We start from the raw sequence: 14,029 nt of genomic DNA, 5'->3' as shown, positions 1-14,029 counted from the left end.
AATCAGGAATTCAATTGTTTAAAAAGTAAAGATATTTAGGTATAGTTAGAGAATGGAGTTCATGTTAAATGATTTTGCTTTGAAACATGGTAAATAACTTGGAAAATAGCATAAAACGCTTTGCAGGGCCATGGCTCATAAATCTATAACATCGCTTTTATTCATTTGGAATCTTCATGAGCTGAGATGAAGAAAAGAGTCCTTGAATTGATTTCCACATTATGCTGATTTTGTGATCATCTGTGTACTAAAAGACCACCCAATTCATCTCTGTTGTAACTAACACCAGATTTTGTCTTGGATTTGAAATCTCTGGCTATGACATGTAACATATTTAAAAAATCTGTTTGATTGAAAGTTTAATCATTGTTCTCTATTACATCAGCATCCAGACCTGGTATTCGAATTTCGAAGGATTGTTTCTCCTCTGTCCCTGTGTCACACAAAGTACTTGTGGCTTGCCAATAGTAGATCTGATTGCAGCTTTATAGATTTCAGACATAGTTGAAATTTTAAATTTTATATCATGTTCTTGTGGTTATCTTTTAGACAATGCGTGATTTCTAGTCCTTGTGTTATAAAATAAAGTCACCTTTCCAATCATTTTCATTGTGCGCTTTTGTCTCTTTCTTTCTTTCTTCCATATTTATATGAGTGTCAACAATTCTATACAAATTTGAAAGCTAGTGGGGAAAGCCAGTCACCTTTTTCTCTTTTTGAATCTTAGGAAACAAACATGTAATCATGTTTGCATCTGGATGTAGTCACAAATCCTCTTTTTTTTTTGGCCGGTGTCATCCTCCTAGGTTTCAATGTGATTTAACAATCAGACAAGTCAGCATGGCATTAGAGGCTGAAGAAATCCAACGGGCCGAAAAAAATATGACTGTAATTAAGTACAACCTTTAACTGAACTTGACTTTTGGATTCATCCACTGATGGTGTACTCTGCTGCTCAGGCAAAATTGTTAAGTAGGTAGTCTGTCTGCCAGGATTCTGCTTCATAGGCACTCTCTGACTTGCTTACCCTCTTTATGACATTTTTAGGTTTCCTTGCCACCCCCTCCTCCCAGACCTATAGCACTTCACTGGAGTTGTCCTTTTTGGGTAATGTTCCAAATGTTCCATGTTTTGGGTTATAAATAAAAATCTTAACTGGAGTATAACTGATATAAAATAAACTGCTCCTATTTATAGAGTATAATTTGATAATTTTTGACATATGTGCACACTTGTGATCACTACTATCAAATAATGAACATATCCACTGCCAAAGATTCCTTATTCCCTTGTAATGCCCCCTCCTGCCTCTCTGTGAGCCACTCCATCCCCAGACAACCTCTTTCAGTTTTCTGTAGCCATAGATTCGCTTTTATTTTTTAATATGTTATTGAAATAGAATCATACAGTATGTATCCATTTTTTTGGTGGTTTACATTTTTTCACTCTATTATTTGAGATTTATCTGTGCTGTTTTGCACATTAGTGGTTTTTTTTTTTTATTGCTAAGTAGCATTCCATTATACAGATAGCGTTTTTTGTTTGTTTGTTTGTTTGTTTGTTTGTTTGTTTTTTAGGCGAGGCAACCCTTGGTTGACCTCACACATTGCAAGGACCTTATCAGCTTACAATCCCTTATTTTTTATTTTTTATTTTTTATGCCAATAGCACCTGTCTTTCTATGTGGTCTCCCATTCAAGTACTAACCAGGCCTGACCCTGCTTAGCTTTTGAGATCAGATGGGATCAGGATTGTTTAGGGTGGCGTGGCCATATACATGGATAGTATAATTTTTTAAAAATAATCTTTTATTTTTCAATTACAGTTGGCATACAGTATTATACAAGTTCAGGTATACAACATAGTGATTAGACATTTATATAACTTACGAAGCAATCGCTCAGATAAATCTAGTAACCACCTGACACTAAGTATAGTTATTACGATATTATTGACTATATTCCTTATGTTATACTTTTTATCCCCATGACTATTTTGTAACTACCAATTTGTATTTCATTTTTTAAATGTTTAAATTACAATTGACATACAATATTATATTAGTTTCAGGTGTACAACATATCGATTAGACATATATGTAACTTATAAAGTGATCACACTAATAAATCTAGTACCCATCTGTTATTACAATATTATTGACTGTATTCCTTATGGTATACTTTACATTCTCATAGCTATTTTGTAACTATCAATTTGCACTTCTTAATCCCTTCTCCCTTTTTACTCATCTCCATCAAATCCCCTCCCATTTGGCAACCATCAAAATGTTCTCTGTATTTATGAGTTTGTTTCTGTTTTAGTTCATTTTTTAGATTCCACATGTAAGCAAAATCATATGGAATTTGCCTTTTTCTGCCTGATTTACTCTACTCAGCAAAATACCTTCTAGGAGCATCCATATTGTTTCAGATAGCAAGATTTCATTCTTTTTCCTGGCTGAGTAATATTCCACCATATATACATACTACCTCTTTATTCATTCATCCATTGATGGCACCCAAGTTGCCTCCATATTTCAACTATTATAAATAATGCTACAATGAACAAATGGATTCACATGTCCCTTTGAAGTAGTGTTTTGTGTTTCTTCGAATAAATACCCAGAAGTGGGATTACTGGGTCTTTCTTTGTCTCTTGGTGTAGCCTTTGTGTCAAAGTCTATTTTGTCTGATATAAGTATTGCAACCTTAGCTCTTTTGGTTTGTTTGTTTCCATTTTCACGAAATGTCTTTTTCCATCTCTTTACTTTCAGTATGTACGTATCTTTCAATCTGAAGTGAGTCTCTTGTAGGCAGCATATATAAGGTCTTGTTTTCTTATCCATTCAGCCACCCTATCTTTTGATTGGAGCACTTAATAGGCATGTAGTTGTTAATAGGCATGTAGTTTTGCCATTTTATTATTTATTTATCTTTTATGTTTTTTTCTTCTTGAAGAAGTCTCTCCAACATTTCCTATAATATTGGTTTGTTGGTGATGAACTCCTTTAGCTTCTTCTTGTCTGGAAAGCTCTTTAACTGTCCTTCAACTTTAAATGATAGCTTTGCTGGGAAGAGTACTCTTAGTTGTAGGTCCTTGCTTTTCATCACTTTGAATATTTTGTGCCAATCCCTTCTGGCCTGCAAAGTTTTATTGAGAAATCAACTGACAGTCTATGGGAGCTCCTTTGTAGGTAACTAAATGCTTTTCTCTTGATGCTTTTAAGATTCTCTCTTTGTCTTTTATCTTTGTCATTTTAATTATCATGTGTCTTTGTGTGAGCCTTTTTGGGTTCATTTTGTTTGGGACTCTGTGCTCTTCTTAGACTTGTATGTTTATTTCATTATAGGTCAGGTTAGGAAAATTTTTGGTTGTTATTTCTTCAAATAGGTTTTCAACTCTTTGCTCTCTCTCTTCTCCTTCTGGTATCCCAATGATGTGAATGTTGGTATTCTTAATGTTGTCCCAGAGGCCCTTTAAACTACCCTCATTTTTTTGGATTCATTTTTTTCTCTTTGCTGTTCTGATTAGGTGTTTTCTGCTACCTTATCTTTTAAATTGCTGATTCGATCCTCTGTCTAATTTACTGTTGATTCCTCCTAAGATATTTTTCATTTTAGTTATTGCATTCTTCATTTCTGACTGGTTCTTTTTTATGTTTTTTATTTCCATTTTTATGTTTTCTGTCTCTGTTAAAGTTCTCATTGAGTTCATCTACTCTTCTCCTATGTTCATCGAGTATCCTTATAACCAGTGTTTTGAACTCTGCATCTGGCAGATTACTTGTCTCCATTTTGTTTGGTTCTTTTTCTAGAGCTTTGTTCTGTTTTTTCATTTGGGACTTTTTTTTGTCTCCTCATTTTGGATGATTCCCTGTGTTTGTTTCTATGTATTAGGTAGAGCTGCTACGTCCCCCAGTCTTAGTAAAATGGCCTTATGTAGTAGGTGTTCTTTAGGACCCAGTGGCATAGTTTCCCTGGTCACCTGAGCTTGGTGCTCTAGGTGTGTCCCTTGTATGAGTTGTGTGTGCCTTCCTGTTGTAGTTGGGCCTTGGTTGCTGTTTGCACATGGCAGGAATTGCCCCTCGAGCTGGTTATGAAAACTGGCTGGTGGCTACAGTGGACAAGGTGTTGTGCAGAGGCTAACCCTGTGGATTGGGTTTTGTTTTAGCGGGGCCATGATGCCTTTTAGGTCTGCTCTTTGGGTGTGTTGTCTTTGGACGTGGCCCCAAGTGGTACTCTGGCCTCATATGGGTGCCGGCCACTGATCATGCATACCAGTGCCACCTGGGAAGGGCCTCATTGCAGACTAAGTTTAGTCGCAACCTAAACCCTGCCCAAGGCCACCTGACACGAGCCAACAAGCAATCCGCAAATGGCTGCCACCCATGCTGGGCTTGGATATATCTCAAGAGGCCAAGCTGTAAACTGAAGCCGGCTGCTGCTAATGCTAGGCTTGGGGCTGCTCAGCAAGAGGTACGAGGCACACCGAGGCCAGATGCTGCTTATTTAGGTTTTGTGAACCTTTGAGAGGTTTTAGGAAAGTTTGCAGCATAAGCCCAAACAGGCTGTTTGTATAGAATATCCACTGGAAGCAGCTTGGGTGGGCCTGCAAGTTGGGTGGAGTGGGGTCTCGGAATCACAAGGGTGTTAGCCAGGCTGTTAGCCAGGGTGATAGAGACTCAGATACACTCTCCTTCTGTGTCTGCGCCTGTGCCTGTGCCTGCATCTGCGTGCTGGGTGAGGAGAGGGCTCAACAAAGGAACAGTGGCCTCCGTCAGCACTTCTGTCTACGAGAACGCTGCCCCTCCAGCCCTCATCCTGCAGCCAGATAATTCAGTTTCTTCTCATGTGTCCCTGGAGACTTTTGAGCTGCTGACCAGTGCTGGAGTTTAGAGTGAGTTGGTCAGCAGGTAAGTCCAGGCATTGGCCCTTTGGGAGGAATTCCAGCCAACTTCTGTCTCACTCAGCCACAATTTCTGCTGATTTTCAATTCCAGATTTTGTGGGGCCTTCTCTTCCTGACACTGGAAACCCGGCCTGGGGAATCTGGTGTGGGGCTGGACCCTTTGCTCCTCCAGGGGAACCTTCGTAGCCGAGATATCCCTCTTGATTTTTAACCACCACATGTGGGTTGGGATCAGCCCATTATGCTTCTCTACCCCTCCTACTGGTCTCAAGGTATCTTCTGTATGTCCTTAGTTGTAGGACTTTTATGCAGCTAGACTCCTGGTGATTTTCAATAATGGTTTTTCTGTAGTTTAATTGTAATTTTGATGTGATCATGAGAGGAGGCAAGCACAGCATTCACCTATTCCATCATCTTGACTGGAAATCTTGCAATTTTTTAATCTATTCACCTGGTAATGGGTATTTGGGTTGTTTCTAGTTTTTGACTTTACAAATAAAGCCGCTATAAACATTATACACAAGTCTTTGGCCACATACTTTTATATTTCTTGAGCATTTATGTAAGATATACAAATGGCTAGGTCACATGTTTAATTTTTTAAGAAACTGCCAAACTCTTTTCCAAAGTAATTGTACCACTTTACATTCCTACCATCAATGCATGAGAATTCCAGTTGCTTCGAATCTATGCCAGCTCTCAGTACTGTCAATTTTAATTTTATATATTTTAATAGACATATTACAGCACTGTCTCTTTGTGGTTTTAATGTTAATTTCTCTAATGACTAACAATGTTAATTATCTTTTATGTGCTATTTGCCATTTTGTGTCTTATTTGTTAAAGTGTCTGATTAAATCTTTTGCCTATTAGTAATATAGATTTTTCTCTACTGTTTTTCTGTTTCAGTGATTTTTGTTCTGATCTTTATTGTTTGCTTCTGATCACTTTGGGTTTTATTTGCCCTTCTTTTTCTAGTTTCTTAAGGTGGAGGATGAGGTCATAAATTTGAGGCTTTTTTTTTAATTAAAAATATTTGGGCTACATTGGTTGATAAAATTACATAGGTTTCAAGTGTACAATTCAATAATACATCATCTATATATTGCATTGTGTGATCACCACCCAAAGTCAAATCTTCTTCTGTCACTATATATTTAACTTTCTCTACCTCCCCCTTCCACCTTTCCCTCTGGTAATCACTAAACTGTTGTCTGCGGCTATGAGTTTTTGTTTGTTTGTTTGTAGTTTTCAGTTTTATATCCTACATATAACTGAAATCATATAGTTCTCAACTTTTTCTGTCTGACTTATTTTGCTTAGCATGATAATCTCAAGATTCATTCATGTGGTCACAAATGACAGTATTTTATCTTTTCTTATGGCTGAGTAATATTCCATTGTATATATGTACCATAGTTTTTTTATCCAATCATCTGTCAAAGGGCACTTTGGTTGTTTCCATGTCTTGGTCACTGTGAATAATGGTGCAATGAACATCAGTGTGCATATATCTTTATGTATAAATATTTTTAATTTTGGGGGGTAGATACCCAGATGAGGGATTGCTGGGTCGTGTTGTAATTCTATTCTTAAATTTTTGAGAAACCTCCATACTGCTTTCCAAAGTGGCTCTACCAATTTACATTCCTACCAGGAGTGTATGAGGGTTCCCTTTCCCCTACAACCTCCTCAATATTTGTTATTACTTATCCTGTTGATGATAGCCATTCTAACAGTTATGAGGTGGTATCTCATTGTGGTTTTCATTTGCATTTCCCTAATAGCTAGTGTCTTTTTTTCTAATATAGACATTTAGTGCTCTAAACTTCCTTTTTAATACTGAGTTAGCTGCATTTCACACTTTTGATATGTTTTATTTTTATTTACTTTAAACAAAATACTTTATTATTTTCAAACAAAATACTTTCTAACTTCCATTTTGATTTTGAGTCATTGGTTATTTGGAGGTGTAATTTTTAGTTCCTAAATATTTGGTATTTTCTAGATATTCCTCTGTTTTAATTCTAATTTAATTCTATTTTCTTCAGAGAATATACTTTGCATCATTTGAATCCTTGGAAATTTATTGAGACTTGACTTATGGCCTAAGTTATGGTCTCTCTTGGTAAATGCTTTCGTGCACTTAAAAATAATTCTATTTCTGTTGGGTGCAGTCGTCTATAATTTTCAATTATGCCAAATTGGTTGATAGTCTGTTTTAAGTCTTCGGTATTGTTACTGATTTTTCTGTCTACTTCTTCTATTAATAATTGACAGAAAATGTTAAATCTTGGCTTGTAATTGTTGATTTGCCTAGTTCTTGTCATTTCATCATTTCTGCTTCATACATTTTGAAGCTTGTCATTAGTAAGTTGGTACAAAAACTTTTAGGCTTTTTATATTCTTTTGATGAATCACATCTTATCGGTATGAAATGACCCTCTTTATCACTGATAATATTCTTTGCTCTAAAAATCAAGAATACATACTATGTCTGATATTAATAGAGCCACTCTGACATTTTAAAATCAGTGTTAGCAGAGCATAATTTCCTTATTCTTTTTTTAAAATCCTCATTATGACTTTATATTTGATTCTTGCTTTTTAAAAATCTAATCTAAAAATTGCTGTCTTTGATTTATTTATATTTAGATCATTTATATTTAATGTGATTATTGCTAGAGTTGGGTGTACATTTATCATCTTGTTTTTTTTCTATTTTCTCATCTGTTCTTCATTCTCCTTTATTGTTTTTGTTTGCCTCCATTTGTATTAAATATTTTTTTATGAATCCATTTTAACTTTCTTGTAGGATTTTTAGCTCTAACCGAGTTACTTTTGCAATTGCTTCTGTAGTGATGTTAGAAATGCCACACTTCAGATATTGGATGCCAGACTTTATTTACCTTATAAGAAACTTGCAACAGTATATTTTCATTTCTCCCCTTCTGGACTTTGTGATATCTATATCTTCCATTTCATTTCTATGTATGTTATAACCTAACAACACATTGCTGTCATTTATCTTTTAAATGGGTTTATAAATAAGGTCCTTTATTATTACAAAAAGTCTTTTATTTTAACCTTTGTATAATTGATGTTCTTTGTGTAGATCCTTACTTCCATTTGGTATCATTTTCCTTCTGCCTAAGGGATTTTTGATAAATTCTTTTACCTTCTGTATATCTGAAAAAGTTCTTATTTGCTTTCATTTTTAAAGATATTTTTGCTGTGTATAGAATTCTAGGTTGACTTAAAAGAAATCTCACCATCTTTCATATGGTTGTTTAAAAATTTTTTTAATTAAATGTATTGGGGTAACATTGGTTAATGAAAATATATAGGTTTCAAGTGCGAAATTCAATGATACATCGTCTGTATATTGCATTTTGTGTTTACCACGTAATTTAAATTTGCTTCTGTCATCATATATTTGACCCCTTTTACCCTTAACTTTATTAGTGGATTTAAGCAATTTAAATATGATATGCCTCGGTTTAGTTTTCTTCCATTTTCTTGTGCTGGGGTTTGTTGAGCTGCTTTGGAACTCTTTGGTACTGTTTCTAGATTTTATCAAATTCGAAAGAATTCGGGTCATTATTTCTTTAGGTATTTTGTTCTGCCTCCCACTCTTTTTCCATGTTTTGGGGACTTCGATTACATGTATAGTATGCTAGTTAAAGTTCCACAGGTAACTGGGGCTCTGTGTGTTATTTTTTCTTTTTGCAGTCTTTATTTTCTAAGTTGTATGTTGGGTAGTTTCTATTGCTATGTCTTCAAGTCCACCAATCTTTTTTCCGTAATGTCTAATATACTATTAATCTCATGCCATTCTTATTTTTTAGGCTGAAAGTCATACCAAATACTTATTGAGTTTAAATGTACATTGTTAAAACCATTTTGGAAAGCAATCTGGCATTATATTTTAAGTACACAAAAATGTTTTGGGGGGATTTTGATCTCTAGAAATTTGACTTGAGCTTTTTATACCTTCCACATTTCTATTTATTCAACTTTTCTGGTAGTTTCTGTAACACGCTAAATGTAGTTATAATAACTTTTAATGTTTTCATCTTCTAATTCTATAATCTGTGTCATTTCTGGTCAGTTTCAATGGTTTGATTTGTTTTCTAGTTGCAGTCAGGCTCTGAGCAATGTTGCAGGCCTGTGACCAAATTGGACACTCTGGTTTGCACTTCAGTTCACCCTGCCCTGGGGACCCAGTGATTTGTGGCTGACCATCCACTTTGGGGCCAGTCCTCCAACCAGTCCTTCTAAACAGACTACTTATACTCATGGCTTATTCCTCTCTCCTCAGCTGAGCCACTCCTCTTCTGGATCTAGGATGCCTGATGACAAAGGTTGCACAGGTTATGTCAATCAGTGAGTTTTTTCTTTGCAAATTAACCCCATTCATTTATATTTCACATATAAGATATATTATTTTTCCAAATTATAAATACAATATATACTCATAGAGACAACTTGGAAATTTTGGAAAAATATGCATAATAAAATTTAAATGACCTGTAACTCTAACTACTAATAGCAACTTTTATACTTCTGTCTGTTTTACATATTTGATTTTATACCATATAGGCACTTTATTATTTATTTATTTATTTTATTAATTTTTTTAATTGGAGAAATTATTTAAAATCCCTCCTCCCATCTACCTCCCTCTGGTTGTATACACACTTTAAATTCTACTTATTTTTAGTTATCTTTTGCTATGTCACTAAGAATTTCATCATAGAGCCATGCCACTATTTATGTATTTATTTCCTTATAATAGTACATTTTTAGCTTGTTTTTATTTTTTTCTATTATGTCTTTTTGCATATTTTTTCATGAATTTGGGATTGTTTCTTTAAGATAGATTTCCAGAAATGGGGTAATAAGAATACATATTTTTGTGTACTTAAAATATAATGCCAGATTGCTTTTCAAAATGACTTTTGAAAAGTATACATTTAAACTCAGTAAGCATTTGGCATGACTTTCAGTTTCACCAGGTAAATGTTTTTCAAATTATACACATTTGTTTATAAAAGCATGAGATAATATTTAATAAATTTGATATTTATCTTGAAGTAAATGGTTGAGAAAAATTTAGGTAGCTGTCTAACTGTAGGAGAAAGTTTTTCTCCTACTTTCAAATTAACTTTTAAAAATTCATGTGCATTCATTTTATAACCACAACCAACTATATCTTTTTCCTTTCATTTGGAATCCTACATTAGTGTTAATTTGACAAATCATATTATAGAATCAACATTTTATATCTTCCTTAATTTAGGCGAGCATTACCTTCCATGATTAATGCCAAGAACTCTTTTAGGAGCCGCTCAAACGTGGTAGAAGCCCTTAATTTATTATCCTATTTGTTTTATTTATTTAGTATTTATATCATGCCTACTACTAAACCAGATTTGAGGTGACTTATATATAAGAAGGTAAAAACAGTTAGACAAAGAATGCAAAGAATAAAAGAAAAAATATTAATGGAAACTTAAGCAGAGTTATGTGGCTTTTTTTACACAATGGGTTTTTGTTTGTTTGTTTGTTTGCCCTTGGGCCCTGCCTGTTGTAAGAACTGAGTGAGATGAGACTGCAAGTCAGAGGCTGAGGAGGTTCCTGGCACCTGGACATCAACCTCAGAGGCCCTCTGCGGATGCTGGGATCTCACTTTCTCACCAGAATGCACTCATCTATCATATTCACATTCTCCCAGGAAACCCCTCAGAGGGCACCCTCGCCTTAGAGGACAACTCTCTAGGAGCTCTCGCGGTAGGCGGTGGGCAGCATTTCACAGACCATCTGCCTCTGTGGTGGGATGACAATTTGTCTTTGACTTCAACAAGGGTCCTTTGCTCAGTGGTGCAGCAGGAAGTGGAAGACCGCGGCCCTGTTGTTGTGCTAAGAAGTCATTATCGCCAGACAGAGCAGAAGTAGGGACTGCAGATAATGGGCCTCTCAGGCTGTCCAGAAATCATTACACGACTGAGGAAGAGGCAACAACTGTTTTAAATCCCATTAGTGGGGCTGATGGGCTGTCTGGGACAGGATGCCTATCCTTGCACCAGCAGCTTAGAATAACTTCTCTTTATTAACCCTCTACTGCTGGGAACTGTCATTTCCCAGGATGCAGTTATACCACTTTTCCAAAGAAGAGAGAAATTTGTGTTAGGTGCCTCATATAGTATCTCATTTAATTCTAACAAACAACCTTCTGAAGTGGCTATCGACTCCTTTGTGTAGGTGAAGAGCCTGAACTCTGCTCAAGGTCACATAGCTAGTAAGTTATGGAGCCAAAATTTGATCCTGGACTGTCTGACACTAAAGCTTATATTTCTTTCACACACCAGTTGACCTCAAAATACTGTGTGTATGTGCCTGAGGAGGTGCCAATATTATAGCTCATGAATGATGTTCACAGCGGATGACACTAATGACATGGGACTTGGCACTAAGCCTCGAAACTCACACATTTTTGCCAACTCAAAATACCCACATTATAGTTATTCAATTTTCAAAACTTATCAATACTTATGCCATTTTTAATTATTTTTCTCTCTCTAGGAAAAGCTTTCCTTCCTACTTTTTGTTCTGTAATGGAATAATAGAATGCAGATACGGTTAGTTTTATAAGCTGATTGCCCAAAATAGCCTAAAAAAGGGAAATGTGAAGGAATAGCATATTTTCTATTTCTTTTAGTTCCACCACCTAAATTAAAAATTTTCAAGACTCCTCTGATTTTTCTTAAGCTTTGGGGTTTGGGTTTTAAAAATGAATGATTCTAATTGTGACTTTTGGGGAATATTTATGTGTTTAAATGTCCAAAGATTATTATTAAATACATTATAAAACATTGTTCAAGATCGATGTTATGATTACAAGGTGAATATTATGATGATGTCTTCTAATAGCTTTCTGCTTAATAGAGTTGTATGATAGCTAAAGGGTCATAGTTACAGGATATGCTGAATGCAGGTGCTTTTAAAAAGTGTTCGTCTTTTTTTCATTATGCTCTTTTGAGCATTGAATAATTAATTGCCAAACCATAAAAAAATCCTCAATAACAAAAACTTTTTTTTGTTAAGGACCACCTTATTATTATTATTTTTTAATCGGACTATCCTCAGGCTTGCAAAGCTAGATTATGTGAACTTGTTTATACAGAATTGCCATAGCGCCAATTCCAATGTTTTTGCCACTTTGGTTTCATTTACTTTACAGAATAGTCATGAGGTAAATCAGAGGCCAAAATAGAAATGCTGCACAGAAACAATTTGACTCTTAAGGAGTCTTTTATCATGTAGTAACCAATACGTAATTATATTTGTTCAGCTGTCTATGGTACCATGCTAAATTAATTAATAATGTCTTCAAATTTTAAAACGTATTGTTAGCAAAAAAACAACTTTTGTGTTATTTGAAAATCTTTTGGAGCATTTGCAACTCAGGACTATTCTTTAAATTCAGCTACATATTGAGATAAAAGAATGTTCTGGGCATGAGGGTGATAAACTAGGCAGATACTGAAATCCATGTGATTATTAACAATCCGCAGGTGGGTTATCCATTGTGAGGCCGTCCCACAGCAGGTTTCTCACCCAAGGACAGCTTTTCCTTGCTAAGAATAGCATTTCCAAGGGGACCTCCCCTTACACTAGTCAGCAAACTAATCATCAGTCTACTGATCTTGATTAAATGCCTCATGTGTGATACACTTATGACAGTAATAGTAGGTGTATATGGAGAATTCAAAAATGAGAAGATGTAGCCCTGACTTTCAGTCTGTGGGCACTAAAAGCATGGATAGTATTTCAGAAGTTAGAAACAGGAAAAGTAAACTCCAGTTTGGAGAAGATGGTGTATATTTTCCTGGCTGGAGGATAGTCGTGGCAGGAACAGGAAGAACGAAATAAGCATTAGGGACTTTGAGGAAAGAATGCATGAGAATGGCAACTGCTTGGACAGGTAGGTGAGGCAAAGATGAGAAAGAAGAAAATGGATTTTAAAAAACCATTGGATTTGGTAATTAGGAAGGAAGTTTTGATGTTTAAATGTGGAATGTCAATGAAATAGCTGACCAGAGAAACCAAATTATAAGGGATTAAGGTGAGTGCAAGGACAAAGGGGAGAATTCAGTCTACTTGAGGAATTTGTTAACACAAGGAAGGAGAGGGATGAGGCTTTATTTATTTAGGGCAAACTGAAGGCAAAAGAGAAGGGGCCAGAGGCAAGGTAGAGATTAATGAAAAAATTAAAATTCGTGGAGAGGGAAATGGAAGAAAATAAAGTGAATTAACAAGTGAAGAGTTAGCTTTGAATAGGAATGGAGACACCTGTTTTTGTTTGTTTGTTTGTTTTTTGTTTTTTTTTTTGAGGAAGCAAAATTAAAGAAAAAAAGACTGAGCTCAGATACAGAGAAATATTGAAATGGCCTGTGGAAAAGGTATTGGTCTCAAATTCTGATTTCATAGAAATCCGCTGAAGGGTAAGAAGAATGTACAAGGTCTGACCAATTTTTGTAGGGTACACAAGTGATGAAGAAGATAACTAATTCTAAATGAGCCCCAGCTGATAGCAGGACAGACTGGGTGTCACAGGCAAGGCCTGGGCTGAGCAGGCTCAGAATGGGAGATAAGCCTGCTACTAGGGCCATCTGCTCTGTAAATATTGACTTTATTATTAGCCCAGAGAAAAATGCATTATGATTGATATGGTGTGAAAAATCGCATAAGTTTGAAGTCTATTAGAAATGGTATTTAGGTTCTGTGCACCACTGTTCTGTGAGTGTAGGTGACTGAGGATGGACTCCACTGCATGTATGACATAATCTTGTTATGACAGGTCTAAATGCAGTAGCCTCAGTTAAGTGGCTCTCCCACTACTTTCCATTTCAGAGCCTATAGGATCTATAAGGTTGACTCAGGGTCATTTGTGAGCAGTCTCTCTTTCTCTCTGGCTTGGTATAAGTAACTTGAGATGTCATTTAGAGGAAAACCTTGCTCTGGATGGGATTTAATAAAAATCAATCGGCGTGCAGAAAAGAAAAGGAATATGGATAATCCTTCCTCTTTAATCCTTTTCTGAGATGAAATCTATATGA

The 14,029-nt window shown here is 35.6% G+C and overlaps 1 pseudogene; it reads right to left on the bottom strand.

The window, feature by feature from the left end:
* Positions 1–1,659: 1,659 nt before the first annotated feature.
* Positions 1,660–1,777, bottom strand: LOC118602149 (annotated as a pseudogene).
* Between the last annotated feature and the right edge of the window lie 12,252 nt (positions 1,778–14,029).

This window comes from Rousettus aegyptiacus, unplaced genomic scaffold (genome assembly GCF_014176215.1).
Source record: "Rousettus aegyptiacus isolate mRouAeg1 unplaced genomic scaffold, mRouAeg1.p scaffold_m13_p_4, whole genome shotgun sequence".
NCBI classification, from domain to species: Eukaryota; Metazoa; Chordata; class Mammalia; order Chiroptera; family Pteropodidae; genus Rousettus; species Rousettus aegyptiacus.
Note: the sequence above shows the minus strand (reverse complement) of the source record. Positions and strands in the feature narration are given on the sequence as shown.